The 7,811-nt window shown below is 39.1% G+C and overlaps 2 long non-coding RNA genes across 2 annotated transcripts; one reads left to right on the plus strand and one right to left on the minus strand.

Annotated features, from left to right (window-relative positions):
* Positions 1 to 701: 701 nt before the first annotated feature.
* Positions 702 to 1,949, plus strand: LOC121699961. The gene is made up of 3 exons (XR_006027089.1): positions 702 to 898; positions 1,140 to 1,250; positions 1,382 to 1,949. It is a non-coding gene; the product is annotated as an uncharacterized LOC121699961 (long non-coding RNA).
* Positions 1,950 to 5,476: 3,527 nt separating this feature from the next.
* LOC121699960 lies at positions 5,477 to 7,128 on the minus strand. Its single transcript, XR_006027088.1, has 3 exons — positions 6,573 to 7,128; positions 5,805 to 5,942; positions 5,477 to 5,552 (listed from the first exon to the last, which is right to left on the minus strand). It is a non-coding gene; the product is annotated as an uncharacterized LOC121699960 (long non-coding RNA).
* Positions 7,129 to 7,811: the final 683 nt, after the last annotated feature.

A 7,811-nucleotide genomic window follows, 5' to 3' on the forward strand; every position in this document is an offset into this window, starting at 1 on the left:
TGTCTAACATCATCAACCCAACAAGCCATACTGCCTGGGTGTAGCTGTCATTGAGGGTGCGTCATCACAGAGGTTTGTTTACATACCATATTGGATTGGTTGTGTCCACTTGGATAACAGCCTGCGATTTACGACTGTCTCACTACTTCTTTCATAATGTTGAGTAGGAAAACATGCCAAATGGACAGATATTTGTAGTTTCCTCGTTAGCTAGCCTAGCTAGCATAGTTATTGCTAACATTAGTTAGCTACAGTAGTTAAGTAGATATAATATCAACCTAGTCCCAATTACAGTATGTCTTCATTTCCTCGTTCTCTACTCTAAGCTATTTTCATAAATAATCTGTAAAATCGCGGAGGCCACTGTCTAACATCATCAACCCAACAAGCCATACTGCCTGGGTGTAGCCGTCATTGAGGGTGCATTATCACTGAGGTTTGTTTACATACCAGTAACAGCTCAGAAATGGCGTCGCCACAAGATGGCAGCCTCCACAGAACGCTCAGAGCCCGTCTACGGAGAGCCTCCCCACTCTATTAATCATATACAAACCGAATTTGGCTGCAGTTCACCACAGTTCACCTAGATGGCGATCGCGGGCGAGTCCAAAATACATGGGGTCCTATGGAGCTACATGGCTACATTTATTGTTTTCACCTATTTATCAACTGAAACCCTCAGATTTTATTTTACACCAGAACATCCTGTTTGTCATTGCTTATCTAGTTAGAAGCTAGAGGGAGCAACTCAGAACCATTCTATAATGTTATAAAGTTACTCAGAGCTTGATAATGGTCTAACGTAAATCTAATGTTAATCCTTCTCACAGATACCCACCAAGGCAGAATATGGCCACTTGGAAGTAAGCTTACCTTTCCTAAAGGATCTAATGGCTACGTAAGTTACCCAACTTGGTGTTTTTTTGTAATGGTATTTTTCTTATTGATGTTAAATACATAAAGAAAAGTATTGCATAATAAATTATGCAAATTATAATACAGACAACTTTTAGATTTTTTTTTTTTATCCAATAGCAATTTATATATTAGTTAAGATTATCTTTGTGCCATTTCATTGCTGTGTCATTTTGTTTAATTATATTATTCTATTGCATGGAATTTGTCTCTCAAACACATAGTGGAGCAGGCAGCTTTCGTTCATGAAGATACGGTGAAAAGGAGTAAGGAGAAGTTTGAGAGAGTCAGCCTGTCCATGGAACTTGTAATGACTCAGCGCTGATCTATGCCAGGTGAGCAGATTGATATAGTTACATACATGTATTAGACAAGGTATTTTACACAATCTGTCTGAGGCTATTTATTTGTGTGGTTGAAAAACAATCTAATTCTGAGGTTTGTGTTTGCATTTTGCTTCCAACAGATGTAAAATCCCTGCTGTCATTGGTGAGGCTACCACTGCTATTGAAAATATGTGAACGTACTGTAGATCAAGTAAGGTTCCAGTCTAAGTCAAAGTGGATATATGCAGAGAAACAGAAGTTGAAGAGGGGGAAAACAGAAGCCTCCACTGCTGTTTACCTTTACTTAGCACACTCTCCTGAAGAATATGTTGGATTTCTGCCAGTTTTTGAAATTGAACTTTGGTGCCTTTTGCCTTTTTAATGGCTCGTCTCATGATTGGAAGAATTGGAGTGTATTTTCTGATTGATTGATTGATTGATTGGTGAGGTAATGAACATTGTAACAATATATTGTACATTTTTACAGGCTTGCTAATATTTCCCAAAGGCTTGCACATTGTTTTCTGAGATACTACTCTAAAATGTCGCTATATGGCTCATTACATCACACTTAAAGACATATCGTTCACTCAATTCTATGGTGTATGCACTGTGAATGAGATCTAAGATCATAGCTAAGTTACTGCAAGGACTTTTTTAATTTTGCAACGTGTAATGGATATGGCAAGCAGATACTGTATTTTCATCACTCATACATGAGTATTAACATGAATTTGAAAGCATACAAGGTTTGTTGAAGTGATTACTAACTCAAATATTGGTATTTTATAGATCATATAAAAGGTGTTATTAGTGCTATCATGAAAATAAATATATTTTTTTCCTTCTGCAAATAAACACAATGTGGCTACTCAGACAAAATATTGTAAACCAAAGTGTTTTATTATTTACACTTACATTAAGAGTCAAAACATGTTTTACGTGAATATGTATATTGATATGGATATAAGATACTTTGATGTTTTGATATGAATGTGTTTTTTAATATGAACATGTTAACATGTATTGTGCCTGTATTCATGTGGAGTATTGTGTGTAATATCCCCCCAGAATAAACATTTAAATGTACTTATTGGTTGTGCGCTGCTAAGATTAATTAGTAACGTTGATTTAATTATATATCAGTGTTGAGATCGCACAACATACACATACAACAATAAACTTACGGCATTGCTTCTAAGAACTTGCACAGTAGCTTTATCAAGATTGTGTCTCTTGGCTGTCTGTCAACCAGGTTCGGTTTATCAACGAGTATTAGAACGTCTTTGTCAGAAGACGTGGCTATCAACAAGGACTTCACATTCAAATGTCAACAAACAGATTAAAGTAATGCAACTGCAACACAGTTGTCAGCCTCTTTATAATATATAAAGATAATTAAAAATAATTGTTATTAAATTATTTTCGTTTCAAATAATAATTAAGTAATATATATATATATATTAAATAATAAAGGAATTAACTATTAAAAATAAAATAGAAAGATAAATGCCTTAAGGGCAACACACTCCCCGTCTGGCCTCTGTGAGGCCACAATTAACTTGCAGAAGTCCGGGGATTTAGTGACAAGGTCAGTCTTTGAGTAGAAGTAGGACAGTTTCCTTGTTCAGTTGTCTTTACTTCAACTTTTCTTACATGTCCATCTTTTCTGGGGTATGTGGCACTGACCGTGGCCATGGGCCAGTTGTTGCGGGTGGTCTGCTTATCTCTGAGCAGAACAAGATCGCCAACTTGAAGGTTTCTTCGAGACACTGTCCACTTTTGTCTTTGTTGTAAGGAGGGTAAGTATTTACGCCTCCAGCGTTGAACTTGTCTCCATTGCTTTGTGTACAGGTCTTGGTCTGGAAAGTCTCCAGGGGGAGGTGGAGCTCCTGTCTTTTGAGTAAGCAGAAAGATGATGAAAGGGTTTTCTGGGTCCATAGATACAGGTAGAAGTGGTTGTGCTTTTATAATGGCTGTGACCTTCGCCATCAGAGTACAAAGCACTTTGTGTGTTAGCCTAGTGTTCTGCTTAAGAAACATTGAATCTAGAATTCTTTTGCCGATGCCAATGATGCGTTCCCAAGAGCCTCCCATATGAGAGGCATGAGGTGGGATGAATTCCCAAATGCATCCTTGATCACTGAGGTACTTCTGCACTGTTTTATCCATTCCAAGAGCCTTGCACGCTCCAATAAAGTTGGTGCCGCAATCAGAATGGAGCTGTTTAGCAGGGCCTCTGAGATCAAAGAAGTGGCGGAGAGCGTTTATACAGCTGGATGTGTCCATAGACTCCGTTATCTCAATGTGTACAGCTCTTGTACTCATACAACTGAACATAATGGCCCATCGTTTGTTCTCTGCCTGTTCTCCTGTTTAAACTTGCCTGTTTAAGGAAGTCTTTAACATCATTTGCCCTGTTGTTTTGGCCATTATCAACAGCTCTCCATCTACTGCAGTGGTCCCCTCTAGTTCTAAGCATGCAATTGTCCAACCACTACTAAAGAAGCCCAGTCTTGATTACAGTGACCTGAAAAACTATAGGCCTGTTTCCAAATTACCTTTTGTTTCAAAGATCCTGGAAAAAGTTGTTCTCTCTCAGGTCACTCCTTATTTGAACGCTTTCAACATCCTAGATACATTTCAGTCAGGTTTTAGAGAACTTCATAGCACCGAATCTGTTCTTCTTAAAGGGAAACCAGGCAACGTTTTCGTGTTAATTACTCATCTTCGTAAGTCGGTATATGGTTAAATGACTCATTACAGGGCGAATTAAGACTCTCTCGCCCGCCCCTACTGCCTGTAGGAAGAATATCCCGCTTGCAAGTTCAGTGTATCGTACCCGGCGACCGAAGCAGTTTCAGTTTCCATCCTGCATCCACAGCACAGAGGGAGGCTAACGAAACGCTAGCGATTGTTGCAAACATGTGTATAATGGCAGAGCCGGCGAAGAAGCAGCGAAAACCCTTGACGGAAGATGCAAAGAAAAGGAAAAGAGCTTCAGACCAAGCGAGGGGGAGTTTCGTAGAGAAAAAGCATCAGGCATGCCTGGTGTCCCTTTAAGAATATCATTTAAGGTGTAAATGATATTCTTTGCTCAGTAGATAATGGTTCTTGTGCCCTCTTAGCACTTCTTGACCTTAGTGCTGCTTTTGATACCATTGACCATAGCATCCTGTTAAAACATCTGGAGGTTGAAGTTGGTCTGCAAGGGGTGGTGTTGAAATGGTTCACATCATATCTGAATGATGGAACATTCTCTGTAAGATTAGGTAATTGCTCTTCGTCCATTGCTCCTATCAAATGTGGTGTCCCTCAGGGTTCCATTTTAGGCCCTCTGCTATTCTCCCTACAGTGGGCATCGCTTTCAAATAACCACTTCAGTCGCGCATTACGAGGCGTGAAGCTGCGTGAAGCTTTAGTACCACTTTCTTTATTAGGGCAGGGCAGGCATATTTCTGGCTATTAAATTATTTCTAAACCAGTCTGCTAAAGTCTGTAGTGAAGTCTGTAGGGTTTTCCAGGCTCCATTTCTTTTTATGAGACACCCTGCTCACTTGAGCCATCTACCGGTTATTTGGGTTGTTGCAGCGTCTCACTGGGAAAATACAAATTAAAGTCGCATGATACCGCGTGATCCCACGCGCGGACCGCGAGTGAAGCTGGCCAAGTCGAAGCACTGGCCACTGTATATATGCTGCCTCTTGGCTCCATTTTTAACAAACATAACATTCAATATCACTGCTATGCTGATGACTCTCAATTCTATCTGCCATTAACAGCCGAAAGTTCCTGCACCTTGGAAAGCCTGTTTAACTGCCTTAGGGGAGAGTGGGGTGAGTTGTGCCAGTTTTTACTTAAAGTGACTTTAAAGGGAGGCCATGATAGTAATGCTTCCAACTACAATATGAACATATATTTCAGGATGTGGAGCATCTCTGGGAACAATCACTTTCGATCTGAAATATAGTATTTAAGAGATATAGCTTTCTGAAAAAAAGTGGTCTTGTAGCACAACTTGCCCCCGGTGCGGGGTAAGTTGTGCCTTTGAAGAGAATGCATTGGGGTAAATTGTGCCATTGATTATTGAAGTAAAACAGTATATTTTGATCTCAGACACTGTAATGCTTTATAAAAGCTAGACAAATTCAATACAAAATTACTCATTTTAGGTTTATTTAAAATTATTTTACAACATCAAAGGCCAATTTTCTACAAGCCTATTGCGCCACATGAGCACATCAAAGGTAATTTTCGGTTGTCACACCAGTTTCATCCATGTTGTAGATCTTGTGTGGAGGGAAGTCCTACCTGAAATGAGATTAAAGTTTTGTTGCTCAGAGAAGTTTACAGCAGATTTAGGTGGTGGATGTGGTTAGGATGTGGTCGTGTAGATGTCAGCTCTGCCACTGCTACTACCTAGAGATTATGTTCCCCCTCTCCTTCCCAGGCTTCCTGGTCAGTGTGTGTGTGTGTGAAAGAGAGAGAGACAGAGAGAGAGAGAGAGAGTCCTGTATACAGGAGTGTCTTTCTGAGGCTGACATGTCAAACCCATATGATTACCTGTCCATCACTTTAGGTTATCAAATAACTCCCCCATGTTGTGCCTATTAATGGCAGTAGCTCTACCAACAGAGGTTGCTTCAGGAGTGTGGCATGACAAATGACGGCGTGCTTTAAAGGCTCCAAACCAATCACATCCTAGAAAATATTAAAAGTGTATTAGTATTATTAGCATATCTCTTAAATTGTCCCTTATTGAGCCCTTGCGTCCCTTGTCTTTAGATAAGTTGATGCTATACGCTCTAAATAAGTACCCAATTTTGCTTCTCTTATCTGCATGAGCATTGAGCATTCCTGTTAGTGCCTTTCTGCCAGCTCCTTCTCCATACAGTACTGTATGCCCTGCCTGTCTTTCTCTTAACTCTGTGCCATGATGGTATATTTCTATTTTTGGTCTAAAATTAAGAATGTCACATAGTTTTAGTGATAAAATGTAAGAGTAAAATGCACAATTACAATAAAATAATATGTTTAAAACATTATTTATAAGTGGGGGTGAGTTGTGCCACTGGCACAACTTAACCCAGGCCCTTTGGCACAAATCACCCCAACCCCACCATTTTGGAAAAAATGCATCCTCCATCAGATTTGAGTTAACATCATGCTAGCTGTATAGACTCATAATGTAGCTTACCAAAGCACTAAAACATGTGTGAAATGTTTTCAAACTTGTCTATAACTGTTTTGACACAACAATCAAAAAAACATGATCATAGAAATTTTACTTTGAATGGCAAAAAAGTTTTTTTTTTACTTAAATGTACTTACCTCTCATGCAATGAGGCTCTCTTCTCTGCAGGATGATTGAAATGGCTGAGTCTTCAAAAATGTGTGGTCACATGACCAATTTTTTCTATGGTTCCCTAGAAATAGGGGGTGGCACAACTTCCCCGCTGGCACCAATCACCCCACTCTCCCCTAATGACAAAGAGTTGGATGGCTGCAAATTTCTTACAATTAAATGAAAAGAAAACAGAGATAATTATTTTTGGTCCACTCAGCTCTGTTCCTAAGATAAGAAATGCACTTGGGCCACTGGCTGTAAATTGCCACAGTGAGGTCAGAAATCTAGGTGTTTTCCTAGATTCCTCTTTGAATTTCAATAAGCAAGTCAGTAGTGTGGTTAAGGGAAGATTTTTTCAACTAAGACAAATAGCTAAATTAAAGCCCTGGCTCTCATATACTGACTTAGAAACTGTAATCCATGCTTTTGTTACATCTAGGCTGGACTATTGTAACTCTCTGTATTTAGGTCTGAACCAATCTACCCTTGCTAGACTTCAATTAGTCCAAAATGCAGCAGCTAGGCTTCTTACTGGAACAAAGAAACAGAAACAAAACAAAGTCTTGTGCTGGCCCAACTCCATTGGTTACCTGTCAAATACAGAATTCATTTTAAAGTTTTACTTTTTGTTTTCAAAGAATGGCACCACACTATATCTGTGACCTTTTAAGTCCCTACTGTCCTTCTAGGCCACTGAGGTCTTCCTCACAACTTCTTCTATCAGTCCCAAAGGCAACCCTTAAAACTAAAGCTGATAGAGCTTTTTCTGTTGCTGCCCCTAGACTCTGGAATAATCTCCCTATAGAAATTAAGTCTTGTCCCACCATCAGTAGTTTTAAATCAAATTTAAAAACCCATCTATTTTCTTTGGCCTATAATGTCCATTAATCTCTCCCCTTGTTTTTTTTTTATTTTCTATTTTTTAATCTTATTTCTATTTCTTTTCTGCATTATATTAACTGGCATCTAACTTTACTGTACATCTTTCTCTAGGCCTATAGTAGTAGTAGTTTCAGTAACTATATGTTTATTTTTTATCTACAATCATAATCTGTCATAAACCCTGATCTGGTTGGGTTTCTTTGGGTGGTAGACTCCAAACGGGAAGATACCAGCATTCTTCCTCTGTTTTCAGTAATGGTGCTACCTCTGCGTGTTTGTTAGTGAAAATCTTCTCCATGAAAGTAATGTACTGTTCCTGCATTTCAGGTTTCCTTCTCAGG

This window comes from Alosa sapidissima, chromosome 24 (assembly GCF_018492685.1).
Source record: "Alosa sapidissima isolate fAloSap1 chromosome 24, fAloSap1.pri, whole genome shotgun sequence".
NCBI classification, from domain to species: Eukaryota; Metazoa; Chordata; class Actinopteri; order Clupeiformes; family Clupeidae; genus Alosa; species Alosa sapidissima.